General features: G+C 40.6%; 1 long non-coding RNA gene across 1 annotated transcript; it reads right to left on the bottom strand.

Annotated features, from left to right (window-relative positions):
* Positions 3,481-5,377, bottom strand: LOC110396625. The gene is made up of 2 exons (XR_002437115.1): positions 5,344-5,377; positions 3,481-4,920 (listed from the first exon to the last, which is right to left on the bottom strand). It is a non-coding gene; the product is annotated as an uncharacterized LOC110396625 (long non-coding RNA).

Here is an 18,738-nt window from a genome sequence, read left to right as displayed (position 1 = left end):
ACACTATAGAGTTCCCTGAAGTTTTTAAACATTTAATGAAAAAAATTGGCAGGGAATATGCTGTAAACAATGTCCATTCAGACACTCAATGAATAATTCATAAGAAATTTGTCATAGAAAGGTAATTTTAAGGGGACTTCTTGAGGACCATATTATTCTCATACAAGTAATGAATTACTTGTTTGCAATACTTTAAATAAATGTGTGGATGAATGACAAGTTGAAATCAAATCATTGGAGTCAGTTTCCTTCAAAGTCATTTTTATGTTGAAATAATATATTCTGAAACTGATTAACATAACTTTTAACCTCCATATCAGTAGTCACTCAAGGTTTCTTTTTTTTTTTAATGTTGTTTTTAGGCTTGACCAAACTCCATTTTTAATATGCCTATTATCTAACTATTCAGTGACAGCAAGAAACCTTCATTTTCATTCAGCACCATGAAGAAAAGAAGGACAGTAGAGAAGCTGAGGCAATTAGAATAAAAAAATGCATCTTGGACATGTCACAAATGCAAGTAGGCTTTTACTGAGACTATTTCAACTTATTCAGATCTATCAAACAAAACTGAGTTTAGATATTTAAGTTGGAATGGGTTCTACATTTTCCTCCCTCCCTTCCAATTTCTTTAGCTCATCTGTTTCCTTGATATTCACTCTTCAGCAACATGTGCCATACCCCAGCAAACAAAGGAACAAAAGTGCTGCAGTGCCACATATTGAAATGCACTCTAATAGGTCCATATAGTCCGCTAGATGCACATAGGATTAAGGAGGCACAGATTTAGTGCTCATCACTGATTTATATGACTTTGGAAAAATCTTTTGACAAAACTGTTTCTTACTGAGATGAAAGAAATAAGAAGTTTCTCACCTAGAAAAGAAAATTGCAAGGTTTCATTAGTATTATTTATAACTACCATGAAAGTGATGAGATGAACAAAAACTCTAATATGCTTCTAAAAATATATATATTTGGTCTCAAAGACATCACTAGTCTTAACGACAATCCTACAGCTGTTCCACACCATCATGCTAAGTTAAGGCTATACATGCCATCTTGTGCTACAGAACATTCTGATTTCCTTTAAAACAATTTTAAATCTGTATGTACTACTATAGTAATGTTTAGATTTATAAGAACAATGTAGCTTTTCAACTTTTTTTTTTTTTTAAAGTGCTACCTTCTTAGCCCTATAATATAGTTTAATGGATGTGGGTTTTTTTGGTATTTATCACATGTAGTGTGATAGGTAGCTTCAAGCACAGATCAGTCACAACCTCTTCCTTAGAAGTTTTGCATCAAATGTCACAATTTTAAGGTTCAAGGGAGCAAAGCCATGGGTTATGAGTTATCACTAAAGTAATGTAATTTCACAGCCAGATTTATTTAGATATTTATATAGAGGAAGTACCACAGCTGTTTACTATTTGTAAGGGATTTGACTGATAGGAGAGCAATGCTTTAGACAAACAAATGAAAGACATAGATAGCTGGAAGCCACAAGGCAGCTGTTGGAAAGGTAACAAAGAGGATGAAGTAACCACAGAGAGAACAGGAAGTAGGAGGGCTGTGAGAGGCAAAAGCAGCTGAAGTTCCTGAAGGTGCAGAGGAACCATATCCTGAAGTTAGGAAGTAGGGGATCCTGAGAAAGGAGCCAAATGAAGGAGAGAATGCTGTGATGTGAATCCGATATTAAAAAAAAAACTTATTCCTGCATCTTAGCAAAGCAGCTTTTAACCAGGTCTGTCATTTATGTTAGTAACATGCCAAGAACTCTCTTTAAATAGAGCTAACGACACAACAGAGACCATGATCTTTCTGATCTTCCAAGTGTATAAAGCCTGCTATTTACGTAAAGTTTAATATAACTTCACTATAGGATATGGGTACAAGAGCCCAGATCAGTCACCTGCTAGGCTCTATGAGAGCTGCAGAAGTAATCTATGATTCTTCAGAAGTCCATCCAGGAAGAACTCTCATCGCATCTCCTAGCAGGTGCTAGAAGGAAATTACTGCTATTAAGTAGCCAATTAATGCCCAGTTCCAGATAGAGCAATCCATCCTCAGGATATGTACATTAACCTAATCTGGGACTGTCCACTAAAAGCATTGTTGCAAAGTCGCATTGTTCTAGAGTGTTATCTGCTACTGAGGGATCTGCTGAGGACAGTGGAGCCCAGTGCCAACATCTGACAACTGACATATGCTATGACCAAAAAAAACAGCACAACTCAAAAAAGTCCATGTTAGCTGATTTTGAGTCAAACTTTATTTTTTGCCCTGGTTTATTTAGGTCCAGTCTCACTTATCCTTACATGTGTGATATTGAAATTTCCTAAGTAACTCTCATTTAAGTTTGGCTGGTCTTCCCAGAAAAGGATGAACCAGAGTGAATCTGTCTCACTGCAAGCACTCTGACTACAGGAGGGAAGCTGTGTGTGCAGGCAGCCCTGAGGGACTGGGAGCCTGTGATGTGCCAAGGAAGCCAAGGGACAAGGTGAGGAAACCCCATTCCTGAGGACAGCTTCATGCCAGGCTGCATACTCTGTGCAGGCTGCCAAATGCTTCCCATCAGCTAAGGCAGGCGCCAACCTGTGTTCCTCCTGCAAGGAGCAGGCAGGTGAGAGCTTCGCACTGGGAAAATCTATCTACAGTGCATATTATTTTTCCTAAATGCCAGTTCCAGTTGATAAGGAACTGAACATCACTGGTCATGACTGGTGTTCTTGTTCTGTACCAGAGGTAAAGTAATTCCATTATTACCATTTTGTCTACTTTCTGCCTCCTATGCCATTTAGTAGGCACTCAGTCCAGCAAAAGCCCAAATGTTCTTGCTGAGGGCCACTGCCGCTGCTCTGGGATGAGGATATAGTATCAGTCAAAGGTCACTTTGTACACAAATAATTTGGAAAATCTCAATCTGCCCCTCAGAGCAAGCAAATAACATCTACATGAACTGAGTCAGCACCACTACACAGCCTCCAACTACAATACATTTTACCATCTTCCAGGCTAGAGGGGACCAAATGAGAAAACAAAACCAAATAATAGCACTTACTTTAAAAGTTACGCCTTTCTTCCAGAATGGACATACTACACCCATCAAAGCCCACAGGCAAACAGAAAAGTGATGTTATTTTATAAAGAAGTCAAGTCCTGTAAGCACGCTATACTATCCAGGTAATTTTTCTGCGTTTCTGGCATTCTTCTACAGGAAGGGAACTCTAACCTACCTTAGAGCACCCATAGCTGAATAAAATGTGTTTAAGCTAGACACCTTTAAAAGGTCATTAAATACCTACACATTTTTCCAGGTTTCCCAGGTAGAACAAAGTCATTTTGCAGAACGGCTGGTCCAGCCACTAGCAAAGGAAAATGTCTCACTGCATCTCCCTTGCTCCTGCTGCACTACTAGCAAATAAAACCTCTTTAAACATCTTGTGTTTGTTTAAGACCTGTAGCTTTGATAAAATCACCTCTCACTCATGGAAAGCACCTGCCAGAAATTATGACCCAGCCCATCAGAGGAAGCACTGGGTGACTAGTCGGGGCCCCATCTTTGTTCTTAAGCTCTGAGGCAAGCTAGGGCAACAGGAACCAGGAGCTGGCCATGCCAGTCACGTCCCTTTATCAAGATGCACACAGATTCCCTTTGCTTCCACCCATGTGTAATTTTTCAAGCCATGTTAGAGTAATTAATCTTTGAATGATGAGTATAGGCACAAGTGGCACAATCAGCATTGTAGGGGAACTGTTAGGTGAGGGCTTGAAATGATGATTGAGCCCCTGTGAAGGGGTGTGGTTGGCCTAGGGAGCACAGGCAAATTGTTTGTACGTGTGCTCCCCACATGACCAGAAGGGGTGGACCAAGCATGGAGCTACTCTGGGCTCATACAAGGGCCAGTCACTGTAGGGAAAGCATCACTTGGACTTAGGCTGCTTTCTGAGGAGTGTTGCATAGCCAGGCAGCCCCTTCACCAGCTGGATGAGTTCAGCTCTTCTTTCTGTATATGACTATTGGCTTCCCTGTGAATACTTTGCCTGGTATTGCCAAGAATCTATCAGAAGCGATTTTGCTTCTTTCTAAGCATGAACATAGCTCCTTGGCCTTTTTTTATCAGCCTTCCCCTATGTAGGGTTGCTGTTATGTTTCATACCTTCACTAGTATCAGATCTTCCTATGTCCTTATTTTCCACCTCTAGTCTGTCTTCCAGATCAAATTGGAGTACTGGTACCATCTTATACAACGTGCAAGAATTCTAGCTAACATCACAGAGTTCTGATCTCATTTGGAGATTCCAACACTACTGGTTTTCTTTTTTTCTTTTAGTTTGCTTTCTTTCTCTTCTGCTATATTTTCCTTTCCTGGCTCTTATGCCATGTTTCTTTCCTTTATCTCACATCTTCTTAGTTTAGATGTGTGCAAGATCCTGGAGCCGAAGCTGGGAACTTTTATTCATTTGATGTTAAATGAACAGGTAGAAATGGCTGACACTAGTTTCAAAGGCCAAGGGATTCACTTCTGTCTGGTTTCTTGTAGCACATGTGAAGCTCTTCTAGAAGGTATCAGGGATGGAAATATTTTTGATTAGCTCATCAACCACTGATATATTAGGGCATTCTTCCTGGGATTTCTGCAGCTAAATTCACTAATGGTAATTGTAGACAGGATTAGAAGAAAATAGTTTAAGTCAAGGCAGCAGTTCAGGCTCAGCACAAGAAATAGAAATCAAGGCTCCAAAAGATTCAGATGAGTGTGAATTTCTGTAGTTCCAGTATCTCAGCAGAGCTGTCTTCTGTACCAAGAGACCCAGCTACAGATCCTAAGAACTAAGGGTTGTCTCCACACCACAAGCCCTCTGTAATTTTTCCATGTGAGGCACAGTAGTCTGTGCCTTGGCAAGGTCTCTAATCTGTGCAGGAAAGGAACCAGCAAGACAGTTAACACTGTGTTTCAGTAACACATCTCCACCTATCTGCTTTGAATTCTTTCAGAATAACAAGATAAATGCTGAGATTATTACTAGTAATAATCTATAAATATTGGTGAAATGATAACATTTTCCACTTGGTGGCAGATATTGCTTTTAAAAACAAGCACGAAGCTCAAACAACACATTTAATGCTGTTTTCTCTTACTGAGAAAGAGCTCAGCAGCACCTGATGGGTAAGCCCTGTTAGATGCAGGGCTGAGCTGCAGAGCTTTGGGCAGGGGCACATCCCAGGAGTGTGCAGATGTAGCAATTAGAAAGATCAACATGATGGAAAAGGCATTACAAAACAGGTGGAAGGACCAGCATGATAGCAAGGTGCTACAAAGGAAGTATATCACTCACCCATATCAGAAGATGCGGGTTCACAGTGAAAAGCTTCTACCAAGGAGGAATCTCTAGAAATAAATACTTTCTTGGGGCAGTCAGCCCTTAAATGAGGCCTCAGAAGGGGTGGTTGAACAGTGAATTGCCTTCACCTGTGCTTCCAGGGCTGACTGGGTCTTTCCTCCAGGTGTTCAATCAGTGGTTCAGGCCGTGACTCAGCAGTGCCCATACAGGAGGGCAGCCATACATGGCCACATTTCCTCAGAACTTTCTAGCCCACTCAGCCCCATGAGTGTTCTCTGAGGGTGACAGACATGAAACCCCTGGCCCTTGGAGATGATCAGAGTGTGCGGTCTGCTTTGGGTGCTGAAAGGGTCATTTTATCCCATCCCTCATGCGGTGCTGCTCTATGGCAGACAGTTCAGTGATGGACATTAAATGCAAGGATGCTTCCTGGCTGAGAGCACCTGGGAAGCATTCTGGGGAAGCATTGCCTTACCCTTGCTCCCTCCTCTCCTCAGGCTGTTTGCTATTGGTCCCTCTTGGAGGCAGGGTGCTAGTCTGGCTGAACTGTTAGTTTCTCTTGGTACCACCAAGCTTCTTTGCAGTATTTTGTACTACTGGGGTTAGAATGGATCAACACTCTTGCTTCTCTGATCTCACCATTGTCAGAATGCAGAGGACAAATTTTACTCTAAAAGCAGCAATTAACATTCCAGAATGTATGAATCCATCTACCTACCAGTAAGACTACTGTACTTTCAGTCAGGTTGCTGACTAAAATGCAGTTCATTGTATCAGCTGGCATGCAGTTGAACAATTAAGTTCATGAATGCTAGAGGCATTCTGCCATGAAAAAAATTTCTTAATAAAAGTGTTGAGATTTTGACTCTTTTCCTTAAAATACAGCAATTTTTTCCAGTGAAAGTTAATATCTGTGCTCAAATCACGACCATCGTTTGTAGATCTGTGAATACATCTTGAATACTGCATAAACTGGAAAAAAATAAATAAAATCAGCCCATACAGTGATAATACCTCTCTCTTGAGCAAAGGGACATTGTTGAAAATTGCTTTGTCAGATACTGTCATAGACTGCCATGTTCTTTATGTTCCGAGACCCCTCCATTTTTACATCATTCTTTCATCTCTAATTTAACTGTGTATTTCAACAAAGAAGAGATCCTGAGGCCATGCCATGCACTTTCATAGCTGAGGTTTATTTTGAACAGTATTGAACAAGCACACGTTGCAAAGTATCTTCTCACAGCACAAAGCTACACTCAAAGTTCCCTTCTTTCCCCACTGAATGGGGAACAGAGTGCTTCCACCTAATTATTCTGACCTTTCCGCTATCTTGAATTGACTCAGACTATTCAAGAAGCAGAGAAAGAGGCTCTGTTTTTGCTTCAGTAATGTGTTGCTTGGTGGCAGAATAGACCTCTGACACTGTAGTGGCTCTCTCCAGCATTCCTTTCCTCTTGGGCCCCAGTTTGATGGAGGAAAAACAAAAGAAAACAAGAGAATATATAAACCATTCCTGTGCAGCTGTGCATCGATCTTAAGTGTGACTCTTTGTCGTTGAATTTAATGCCAATGAATCACATCCCAGAAAGGGTATGGGCTGCTTAGTGATGCTAATGAAACCTCCCTTCCTCTCTGTTTGGAGCACCTCTGTTTCAAGAAATGGCACCGGAAGAATGATGGCTTTGTCTCAGCCATAGAGTACTACATTACATAGATGAGTAATGGGTCCTGTGCATGGTCTAAGGAACTGCCAAGCTACTCTCCATTATTTGAAAAGTTGTGTCTGCCAGGTGAAGTCCTTGGTGACTGGAAAAAGGGAAACATTACTCTCATTTTTAAGAAAGGAAGACTTGGGGAGCTACAGGCCAGTGAGCCTCACATCTGTGTCTGGGAATATTGTGGAGCAAATCCTCCTAGAAGAGAAGCTAAGGGACATCTAGGACAGCCAGCATGAGTTTACCAAGGGCAGATTGTGACTGCCCAATCTGAGGGCCTTCTACAATGAAGTGATGGTATCAGTGGACAAAGGAAATGTAACTGATATCATCTACATGCAATTCTGCAAGACCTTTGAAATGGCTCCATACCAAATCCTTATCTCTAAATTGGAGAAATATGGATTTGAGGACTGGACTATTCGATGGATAAAGACTTGATCGGGTGGTTGTAGCCAGAGCGTTGTGGTCAATGGATATATGTCCAGGTGGAAGCTGGTCACGAGTGGCATCCCCCAGGGGTCAGTCTTGGGACCGGTGTTCTTCAGCATCTTTATCAATGACATAGATCTAGTGGGATCAAGTGTACCCTCAGAAAGTTTGCTGATGGCAGCAGCTGAGTGGTGTAGTTGATACAATAGAAGGAAGGGATGCCATCCAGAGGGACCTGGACAAGCTTGAAAAGTGGATTCACGTGGGCTAAGTTAGGTTCAACAAGGCCAAGTGCAAGGTGTTGCACTGAGTAGCAGCAATGTATACAGTCTGGGAGAAGAACTCATTGGGAGCAGCCTGATCTAGTGGGTGGCAACCCTGCCCATGGCCAGGTGGTTGGAACTAGATGATCTTTAAGGCCCCTTGTAACCTAAACCATTCTGATTTTTTTTTCTCCTGCCTCAAAACCAGAATTCCATTTATTTTCACTTTCCAAGTAGTCAACATGGTACTGCCCCAATGATATGTCAACTGCACCATGTCCACAGGCAGGGAGTGTGCTTTACTGTTTTGAAAAAGGCTTGCAGTTACTGAGGTACATTTTCTTTCTCATTACTTTGTCTCTTACCCACCCTGACCTTCTCGTGGGGGTTATTTTTCACTTTCTATTTAGTTTTCCATGTCCCCCTCTCTGTCACTAATATCAGTGACAAAGTGCAGGTATGGTTGTCTAAATTTCTATCGTTCTAACTCTGTTACTTTTTCCTTCACAAAGGAAAAATTTCAAAGGTAGTTATGACATTAATTGGACATGAAATTTCACTCAGAATACCACCCTTGCCCCATCCTCCCCCTCCCCACATACTGTTGATACGTCGCATCAGGTGTGACTAGGCTAATGGCTACATTACAGAGAAAAAAAAAACTGTTATGAGTAAAAAATGACAAGACTACAAATGTGGGCATTCACAAGTAATTAGCACAGTTTAGCCCACTTATCTGATTTTTTTTATTATTTATTCGCTGGCATTTTTGTACAACATTAGAAAATTCCCTCTTCAAACCAGGTGGACTACTGAATGCCCATGCCATCTGCTTAAATATCTAATTTGCAGTATGCCATCTATATGACCTTCAGTTTTCAAAGCATCTTATACTCCATCAATCTGTGCGCCTGGCACAATATCCTCTGTGTGTACCTGATAAGTAGTCAGCACATTTTAACCTCTCTCATGGTAAACAATGAATATTTTCTATGCTCATCACAGATTTCTTTCTTATTTCTTCCCATGTCTTCTTTTTAGAGGGCACCACAATGAATTCGTCAGATTCAGAGTCATTTTCATCTGACATTTTCCAAGAATCCATTTGCTCTCAGCACTCCATTTGTTATTATATTTTATCTGTTTTTTACCTGTCGTGAAGTCTGTGTTAGAAAATACCAATTTTGCATTTTTTAATGGGAAAAACTGCAATCCAGCAATGAAATTGAGACTACAAAAAGTATGCAGGACAAAATACTGTGGAGTGAAAGCATTACTCATGCAGGTGCTCACCACGTGGTATTCTTCATAAAAATAGTATCTGCTGCTGTCGTCACCAGAACTGTCGAAAGGAATGAACAAAGGCAAACAGCTTGCTACGTGCTCCAGATGGGGTTAAGTGAATGTCTTCCCCTTAAAGCATGTTCTGAAAAGTTTATATGTCATGTCCTCAAGCTGCCTGGCTGTGAGTGATTTTTCAAATGTATTCAGCATTTCCTTCCTTGCTCCCATCCAGTTAGATGCTGCTGATGCAGCAGTACCAAGAATGTGGCTTATGTTAGAAGGGAAAATGCTCACCCAGCACATGGTCAACATGTGTCACAGGGAAGAGACCAGTCCAAGCAGATAGCAAGAGAAGAAAAGATGTCTTGGAGCTCTGATCACTAGCAGAGAATGAAGGGCTGTATCTTTCAGATGAAACTTTCAGGGAAACGGGACTTTGTGGTGAATGAGACAGTCCCTCAGCACAGTGTGGGATGACCAGATGTAAGAGAGATTGCATTCAGCAGTAAAGAGGAGCAAAAATGGAGGTAAATGAAGTGGGGCAACTAAGAAATTTGCCCATGCCTTACTGCCCAACCTAGGACACTGAGAAAAGGAACTTACCCACCCTTTGGTTAAACACCAAAGCACGGCTCATAATTCCATTGATCCTGCTAGGTTTGGGCATGCAACAAGCCGGTTAGTGTGAAGGTGTCTAGAAGTGCTCTAGAAATGAATGTCAGTAGGTTGAATATGGCTGTGCTTCCCTTGGCCAGGGAAATGAGGACACCACTGAAGTCCATCTCTCTGCAGAACAATGCAACAGCTGATAACTGGCATTAGAGGACTTCCTCTGTCACTTCAGTTTACTAAGTTAAGTCTTGTTAGGTCTGCTAAGACCAAAATAAACATTTTCTAGTCTCAGTTAAATTCTGGAAAACAGGACTTGACACTGTAAGTGGAATTGGACAGGAATCTTGTGGTAAGAGGTTGCTTGACTAGAAAGTATGGATGTTTAAAAGCCGACACTTTGGTCCAAAGCACATTTCCAAGGTGAAAGAAGGGAAGAACTCTTGTAGGATAGATTGTCAATATGAGATCTCAAGCCTTGCTTTCTCTTAGACTTTGGTCTTCAGTCAGGTTACCTTGGTGAGAGCGTGAGTTAGTCTATTGATATAAAGGTTAGTTTGTCATCAACATTACATATGCTTCTGTTTATGCTCGATGAATGCGCAGCTGTTTATGTCAGGAGACAGATTTTTCATAAATTAAGATACAGGCTTTGATTGCAAGAAAAGGACAGAGCAAACATTTAAAACTTGTTGCCCTCCACACCCACTGGAGTTCTACTCATCTCTATCTAGAGGTCAAACTGTTTATTCTTTACCACAGAGTATTCAGTTGCATCCAGCTATAAAGAAGGAGGGACACTTGAAACCTGACCAGAGCTGAAGTGCAGCCCTCATGGTGCATGATGACCACACCGTTTGATGTCAGCCAGCTATTACCAGCTAGAAGCCATCTCTTTCACCATTTCCATGCTTTAACTGACATGACTTCCCACCTGCTATAAAAATCCTTCGCCTTCTCTTGAGTCTCACAGCTTCTAGCAACCTGCTGTCATCTACGAAACCAGGATCAAAGACAACAAAAGTGCCTGTCTAATCTTGAATGTAATCCTCCTTATGCGGGCTTGTGCTTGAGTTGTAGGCAGCAGTCCTCCAATCCCTCCTTTGAACTCAGGTCTTAAGGCATTCATGTCTCTCACACTGCTTCCCCCACAGCTCCATTTTGCAGCTGCCTACTTTCTGCTGCTTCGTAGTAGTAGTAGTATATAAAGACAAGAGCAGAGTCTGGATCATGAAAGGTCCCACAGCACACAATAAAGGTATCAGAAACGGGTCTGGCATTAGATCTGTCATAGTGGTTTTCAAAATGACAGTTCCTACTATTAAATGGCTACTGACCCCTTGGCAGCGACACAAGACAGGTGAGCAGTGACAAACTTCACCTATAAATTTCAACACACTGTCCTTATCTGGCACTTCACAGCCCCAGGTGATAAGATTGGTCTGAAAAAAGTGGAAGCTGGGAGGCCTGTAGTGCCAGGCCAGTAGGAAGCTGGAAGAAACAAATAAATGGATCTCTTTATTTTCCCTGAAATGTTTTTTTTCTGAGAGGATCTTTGAGCTCCCATTCGTGATGTGCGTACATGTGTTTGCTAGCAGCAAGGAAGTACACCCAGCTCAGGCCATGGATTGTCCTCCGTGTGCTTTCTCTCTCTAAGCCTGCCAAGGCTCTTCCTTCCTTGACAGGAGATTTAACTTCTCCCCTTTAATCTTCTTAAGCTTTTCTTGGGCTTGAATATTCCAAATATTATGTAGTTCTAATTATTCCAGTAAGACACTGCAAAATCTCAAGTGCTTTTATTCCCTTAAAAGCTGGCAAGGGATATGTAAGTTGTCTGTGCTTTTGTTTCACTTACTACACACTTTGTTTTGCTTTTCTCTCCCATTTGCCAGCACACAACCCAAATCTGCAAGTTTCCCTCTAAGCCACCCTGTGCCAAATTTTCCAGGAAGTAATCTGTAGTGCTGTGTCCCTTAAGGAGCTGTTATTCCCACAGCAAACATCTGCACTGAGAACAACAGCATAAGGAGAGATGATTAAAAGCTATGTAGCGCTTATGTTCTTTACATCTGCTTGGCTACGATCTATTTAATAAGCAAATTTCGAAGTTTCTTCTTGGATTCTTAATCAAATCTAGGGTCGCATTTGCTGCGTATAGGAGTTTAAAGAAGTGATTTACCATCTTTATGTAAGACTACACTGAATATAACAAACATGCTACTTAGCTATAGTGCATTTAGGGTAATTGCTCTAATTTTAAATAGCATTTTTCTGTTAAGCTTGTAAAGACAAACTACTGATTGACTTAAAAACGTGTATCTGCCAGGTAATTAAAGTTAGTTATAGTTCACTGTGGGGGAAAAAAAAAAAACAACACAAAAAAAAAACAGGCATGTATTAATCTTAATACATATTTCTGTTGACTAATTATGTAAAAGAATGTAAGTTTTTCTTCCCTGGAGTTGTGGGAAAGACTTCTATTTAAAAGAAGATCTCTGGAGAAAACAACTTTCATTTCAAAGGTTATTAGCATAAAGAAGCCTTTGTTTTAGTCTGAGTGGAGTCATTCTCCTAAGATGACACAAATATCCATAAAACACCATGATTTCATTTGGGCTTTAAAAAAACAAAAACAACTTTATTTTCCCTTGATGCAAAACAAGATTTGCTTCTTTTTTTTTTATGTATGTGTGTGCTCTATTGGGTAACACAATAATGGCTAGATTGTTTGACCCTGGCTATTGTAAGAGCATGCAGGGAAGAAGACTTAAAAGATTTCCCCTGGCCAAGTGGTGGCACGTGTGGGCACCAGAGCGCGGGCCCTCTCCTCCCACCTACTGCTGCCCCAGGTACAGAGGGCCACAGGGCTGGTTGCTAGGCAGGGCCGGAACCCCAGCAGGGCTGGATCACCAGAGAGGAGTGGACCACTAGGCAGGGCAGGCTCAGCCCCTCAGATTTCCTCCATGGGCCGTACTGCCATGTGGTCATGGCAAGGAAGGAGCGAAGAGGAAGCTGGACCCAACTATCCCATTCTCCTGACCAGTGGATAAACTCCATCTGGTGAATGCAGAAAATGAAGCTGCTGCTCCCTACATAGTGCAGGGAGTGTATTGTCCTGCGATCTACAGCTGAGGGGGAGGGAGGCTGTCCTTCCTCCAGCCAAGAACCACCAAAGGCCTTTGTTTATATCAGTGCAGCTGTGAGGTCCCCCAAATGCAGGCCAGCTGTTACAAGCCAAAATGATCTCCAAAATAGTGTGAACCAAGCTGTACTCCCGCATCTGTCTCTTCAACCCCATCCAATAAACTGTCCAGCAGTAACAAAATAGGGCGAGGCTGAAAGAGGCAGTGCGCACATTCATGTGGCCATAGGGGTTGGTCAGTATGTCCTGCAGGGACTCTATGGGGAAGGAGCTCTTCCAGTCCCTGGCAAGAGGAGCCCTCATTTCACAAAGGTCAAAGCAGCCAGATTTCAAAATCTTTGCATGGTTATTACCAAGGCCTAGACAGGAAAAATCATCAGTAAGGGTAAGGCCAAGACAACCTACTGAATTTATTTAAATTGTTTACAAACCCGGTCTGTTATACCAAAAAGGAAAAGCAATAGTTAGACAGTACTGTTAGTAGGCACTCTGTCTTCAGACTTAGAAATGTGATGATTAATTGGAGAAAAAACTTCAGAAAAGAGTGAGAATAGCCAAGTGCTCAACAGATCTCAGCATTATGTCCCACATTAGTAAATGACAGAAACAAGCAAGGAGTCTAATTAAGAAATGTTGCCAAGCTGGAAAAGACCAAAGTTTGCTCCTACCATTAATCTTAGCAAATAACTAGACCTAATGAAAATATGCTCCTCAGTACATATTGCCCCATAAGACTCAGTGCCTCCTACGTTCAGGGAGATTCTGCTTTTTGGAAAAAAAAAAAAAAGAAGAAAAAAAAGGACATCAAAAAATCTTTGACAGCAAAGAAAAAGTGTTTACAGCATTATTAGCAGATATGTGCAGGAAATTCTTCTCCAGCTATCATAACAGGAAGGTGTTCTCAAATTAAACTGCCAAGAAAGCTCAACAAGGAGAGCTAGGTTTGTTTTCTTTGTGGTCCATTGTAAAATTAGATATTCATACTTCCTTAGTCCACAGCCAATATCATGTTTGAGAAACATATAATGATGCAACTTGATTTGCATATGTAAGAAGGGGATTTTGCAGCAGTTTGATGAACAGTTTTAAATAGCAAGTGTTACTGATAAAGATAAATGGGAAGTGTGCTGCGTTTTTTGGAGACTGAGGTTTTCTTTGAGGAAAACTGAAAGAAAACTGTAGAAGGCCTTGTACTTCCTGCAGCTGCCCTGAAAGTGATATCTTACAGTATTCCTCTAAATAAATTAATTATCGAGGAGTCTTGTGCTTCTTAGTAAATTAGTCCTGGTAATCTGTATTAGAAGTCAAGCTAGTGGGGGCATCAGATCTATACTACTCTGCCATGATTTTTGTTCATAGATCAGGCAGGTCACAACCATCTGCTTTATTTGGTTTTGAAAATACTGGTAAATGAAATAAATCTATTTTCAGAATGTTGAATGTAGAGAAGTTTTATTTTTAAATTAGGAAACTATCTTCAGCAACTACAGAGTTTCTGTCAGATGTAAGAAAATAATTTTGATGAAGGATTTGCGAAGTATTAGAAAAGAATTCAAAGAATGTATTTATGTAAAGAATACACAAATAATAATTTTGTAATTACATTAAATTTCTTTGTTATTAGGAGGGACTTTTCCCTTCAAATATGTCTTTTTTTAACCACTCTACAGCGAATGCTGCAATTAGCAAGAAGAAAAATTAAAAAAAAAAAAAGCTGTAAGTAAGTATTCTAAATAGACAACTAGTTAAATATGAAAGTTATCTATGTAACTTTCATTTTCTGTTACATCCTAAGGACAACAATCGGGCAATGTTCAACTGATTTCTTCAGAAAGTTCCAAAGAGTTGCTGAAAGTTCCAAAGAGTTGCTCCCATCTACTTCTACATCTGCTTAATTAATGCAAGTGAATGTGTCAAATATCCTTCTTGGTAATGGATTAAGAAATTATCTATAAGCAGCCTTGGAAAGCTGCAGGCAGTTTCTCAGTATCAATATGCAGAACACCCTGCCCCACATCAAGACATGTCTGTGAAAGTTGAGTTAAAGTGAACAGGTTATAAAAATATGTAGAGGTTTAAAAATTCTTGTAGCAGACCAAGGCTGTATTACCATAATAGTTACATCTATCACATCTCCTGTCACATCATTCCTGGCCCTCCTGCTCCAGCTTTACCAATCTTGAATGCATATTTCTCCCTTTTTGCAAGTGTATCTATAAAGCTTCAGGCAAATTTCCCTCACTGATCCCTTTGCACACACTCCCTGAATCAAGCCAGAAAGATGTTTCTTATCTCCTTTATATTCCTCCTCATGACATATATATTCCATGATGCCTACCAGAAGCAAAACGCCTCATAATGGCTGGGATGAGCTATGAGCAGAGATTACTGAGGTGTCATTTTTGAAAATGACTTACTGAAAAATTTGATGCATATATTTGACCGCTACATGTGTGAATATATTGCCAGTGCCCACGTCATTTCCCTCATTTACTTTTTGTATCCTGTTTTTTTTTTTTTGGTTTTTTTTTTTGATGAAAAAACTCAAACAGCATAATACAGCTAAGAAGGGTGGAAATCAAAGAAAACATGGCCAATAGGCTTTGAGATGCAGAAGATGAGATAATTTCATCGAGCTAGAACAAATAAAATACTGTGATCCAGGGAATTCACTCCTTCACAGTTACAGAGGAATTGCATAGGACATTTTTTTCAGCAAAAGATTTAGCTACCACAGTTTTAACACGGCCAAAGGTTTTTGACAATTAAAATTTGCTTGTGCTGGACAGAAGGTAAGAGAAGCAAAATGGTATTGATGAAGCAATTCATGTTAGCACTTTTCATATTAGAAGTTTCCATGTTGGATGCTAAATTCACAAACGAGATAAGCAGTGCATCTCATTCTGTTATACTGTCACCTCTTTGGAATGTGAAGAGATAGTGTCAGGTGCTCAGACTTCTCTGATGCCCAAAACTTAGAGATGATTTTGCAAAGAAACCAACTGAGGCATGTAACATACCCTGTTCTGAAGAGACAGCTCAGGACCTGAAGACCTCGGCTCTTTATCTAGTACTCTTCTGAGATGCTTCATTGCCTCTTAGGAGCACTGGTCAGTAGTGGGGCAGTGTGCCTTCCCTTAGCATATTACGGGGCATTGCCACATAGAATCAGTTCAGTACATTCACACATTTCTAACAATCTGGTAGATGTGTGGACCTTCCTTGTTTTGCAAGAACAGAGGACAGACTGCAAGAACCGGTCCCAGCTCTAACCTGTCCTTAGTCCAAGACCTTGCGTAAGTCCTTGCCTTCCTGCTCTCCCCTCTCTTTATTTTCTGTTTGATTACCTTTCTTTCTCTCTAATCTAAGGACATTTCAGATTTAAAAGATCAAAAGGTTGAGCTTTGACTCATTGGTATGTGGAATCACCATACCAGATAATCTAAAGTTAATTCAACTCCAAATCTAATTTTTAGGTATTGTGTTATCTTTGACTATTTTGGATTGCACTCCTTAATCTGATACATGTACTGCTGCATTTCATAGTTTTCGTCCTTCTCTAATCTCTCGCTGCAAGACTCCTCTTGATCACTGGTGATGCCTCCCAGTCTTGTGTTGTCAGCAACTCTCACTAGCTTACTTTTTGCATCAGGATCATTAATGAAAATCAGTCCCAAAAATGGAACAGCCTATTCTCCATATAGCTGTTCTTGCAGCACAACTATGCTCTTCATGTAACTCACTGTATTTGCTGCAGCCCTCATCTTCTCCATTTGAGGTATTAGTTTCCCATCTGTGATATATCTGATGCTTTACTGTTAGTTAGAGAGATTCAATTTAATCTAGAGCTTTTAACTTTTCTAGAAGATCAGTGGTCTTATCAATATTTAAATATTTGGTTATGCTGGTGTGATTTGCTTTTAGAAATGCTTAGTTGAATTCTGTCCTCTGTACCATGCACCGTGTTCTTCAGTGTTTCTTCCAAAATTCTCTCAAAGGGCTCCTTAACTTTTATTTATGGAAGGCCACTTAGTGAGTCATTAGCCTGAAATGCTAGCCATTCATTTGTAAATATTGCAGTAATTTTATGTTCCAAAGACGTGGCAAAATGTGCCTTAAATGAACAAAACTAATATATGGAAAATTCAGCTCTGTTAGTTTTTTAGTTTCTATTGAGCAAGACTTATAAGCTGACTTTTACGGGAGAAGTTCAGTTCTTGTCTTTGTTTTCCAGTGTTGCTCTTCCACAAAGGAACCACAGGGTTATTTTCTAGGACTGCCTCGTAAAAAACCCTTTGCTTTCACCTGTGGCATCTACTCAGTCTCTGTACCCCATCCTCTCAGCCTTGGCTGCACTATCAATCATTTGGCTCTTGCTCTTCACTATATTCAGAAACCAGTGCCTCCAGTGAGAGCTCTCAAGCACCTGCAGAGCTGGGGTGCATATCAGTTCTGTATCTCCTTCTTACCTCACCTGGACCCAGGACCAGAGTCCCTGCTACAAGTTAAACAAAAGTATAGAGCAGCCTCGTGGATGTCTTTTTCTTGATGGAAGACTCAGGGGAAGGGGCTGAGATTTCTGCTGCTTTGCTGGGGGCATCCCCATGCATGTGCAGGCATTTGTACTGCTCCCTCCACACCTACAGGAGTGCTGGCAGTCACTGAGGTCTCAACACTCCCAAATTAAATTGAAGATGACCAAATAAAATAATGATCTTTTGATCTGCATTTCACAGATGGCTCTGTGGGAGCCCAGCATGTACCCACTACACGAGCTGTGTAGTGCTTGAATATCATTTTCTCCTTTTCTTCAACATTGATATTCCTCACAACAGTTTGCTATTTCAGAGTTTTTTCTGGCTTCTGGAACAATCTTCCCATCTAGTTTCCAGTTCTCTTGTCATGCCTTCTGCTGCCACTCCTGACTCCCAGGAGCCATTTTACTTTTCTTTCTTGATTAAAAATGCTACTTTTGTACTTGAACTACATTCACTTAACCTGAACATCCATCCCATATTAAATGCATTCCACCCTACTCGTTTTCTCAAGCTCTTCACTTAAGGGCTAAATAATTTTTTAGAATACATTTATTTTAGAAGTCTTAATTCATCTTGATATTTGGCATTTTTTACTTTATCCTGTGATTTCTGATCTGCATGAGCAAACTTCTTTGCTGGTGTGTCCCTGCAATAATTCTTCATTTGCTATGTGCTTACTCCTACCAACATTCAGAGGTGGCTGTTGACTCAAATAGCTTTGGAAATCTTTCCTTACAATTTTCTCCCCTCTGCTTGTTTGGCAAATTCCTACTAGGTTTTGTAATTTTCATTAAGGGAGACTTCAAGCCTCCTCCACATTCAAATCTCTGAGTACTTCAGTCCAGTTGACTTTACTAACCACTTCCTTTAATTTCTCAAACTTTACCCTCCTGAAATGACTGTATTTATTTTAAACTTAATCAACTCATGCTCATACAATGCAAGGTAATTTTCTGTAATCAGTCCCTTTAGAAGTTCTTTACGCCTTCACAAAACATCGTTTGAAATAGGTAAGTGCAAATTCTCTTTGCCCTTTTGTGACTGTAAGAAGGAGAACATGAACAGTGTTTAAGGACTCTGAGCTCTTATCATCATAATGAAGCAATAAGATCTGTAAATGCAGTTTTCCTTCACAATAAGCCTTAAATTTTCTAAGTGCTTAATCTGACAAAGTTTTATTTGCAAGTGTACCGAAGTAACACATTCTGAAGGTAAAATCTTTGTTATATTGGAATAATCTGGGAGCTGGCTTTAGTAGCGTTAGTACTCTACTGAAGAGCTGTGGAACTAACATCAAGCATCGGAGCTCTCAGCTCACCTTAGAGCTAGCTGTCAGGAAAAACAGGTTGATAAAAAGAACCTCGGAGCACACTCCTATTTTTGTACCTTTGCACGTACTCCGT

Source organism: Numida meleagris, chromosome 3, assembly GCF_002078875.1.
Source record: "Numida meleagris isolate 19003 breed g44 Domestic line chromosome 3, NumMel1.0, whole genome shotgun sequence".
NCBI lineage: Eukaryota > Metazoa > Chordata > Aves > Galliformes > Numididae > Numida > Numida meleagris.
This window is presented reverse-complemented; position numbering and strand designations above follow the sequence as displayed.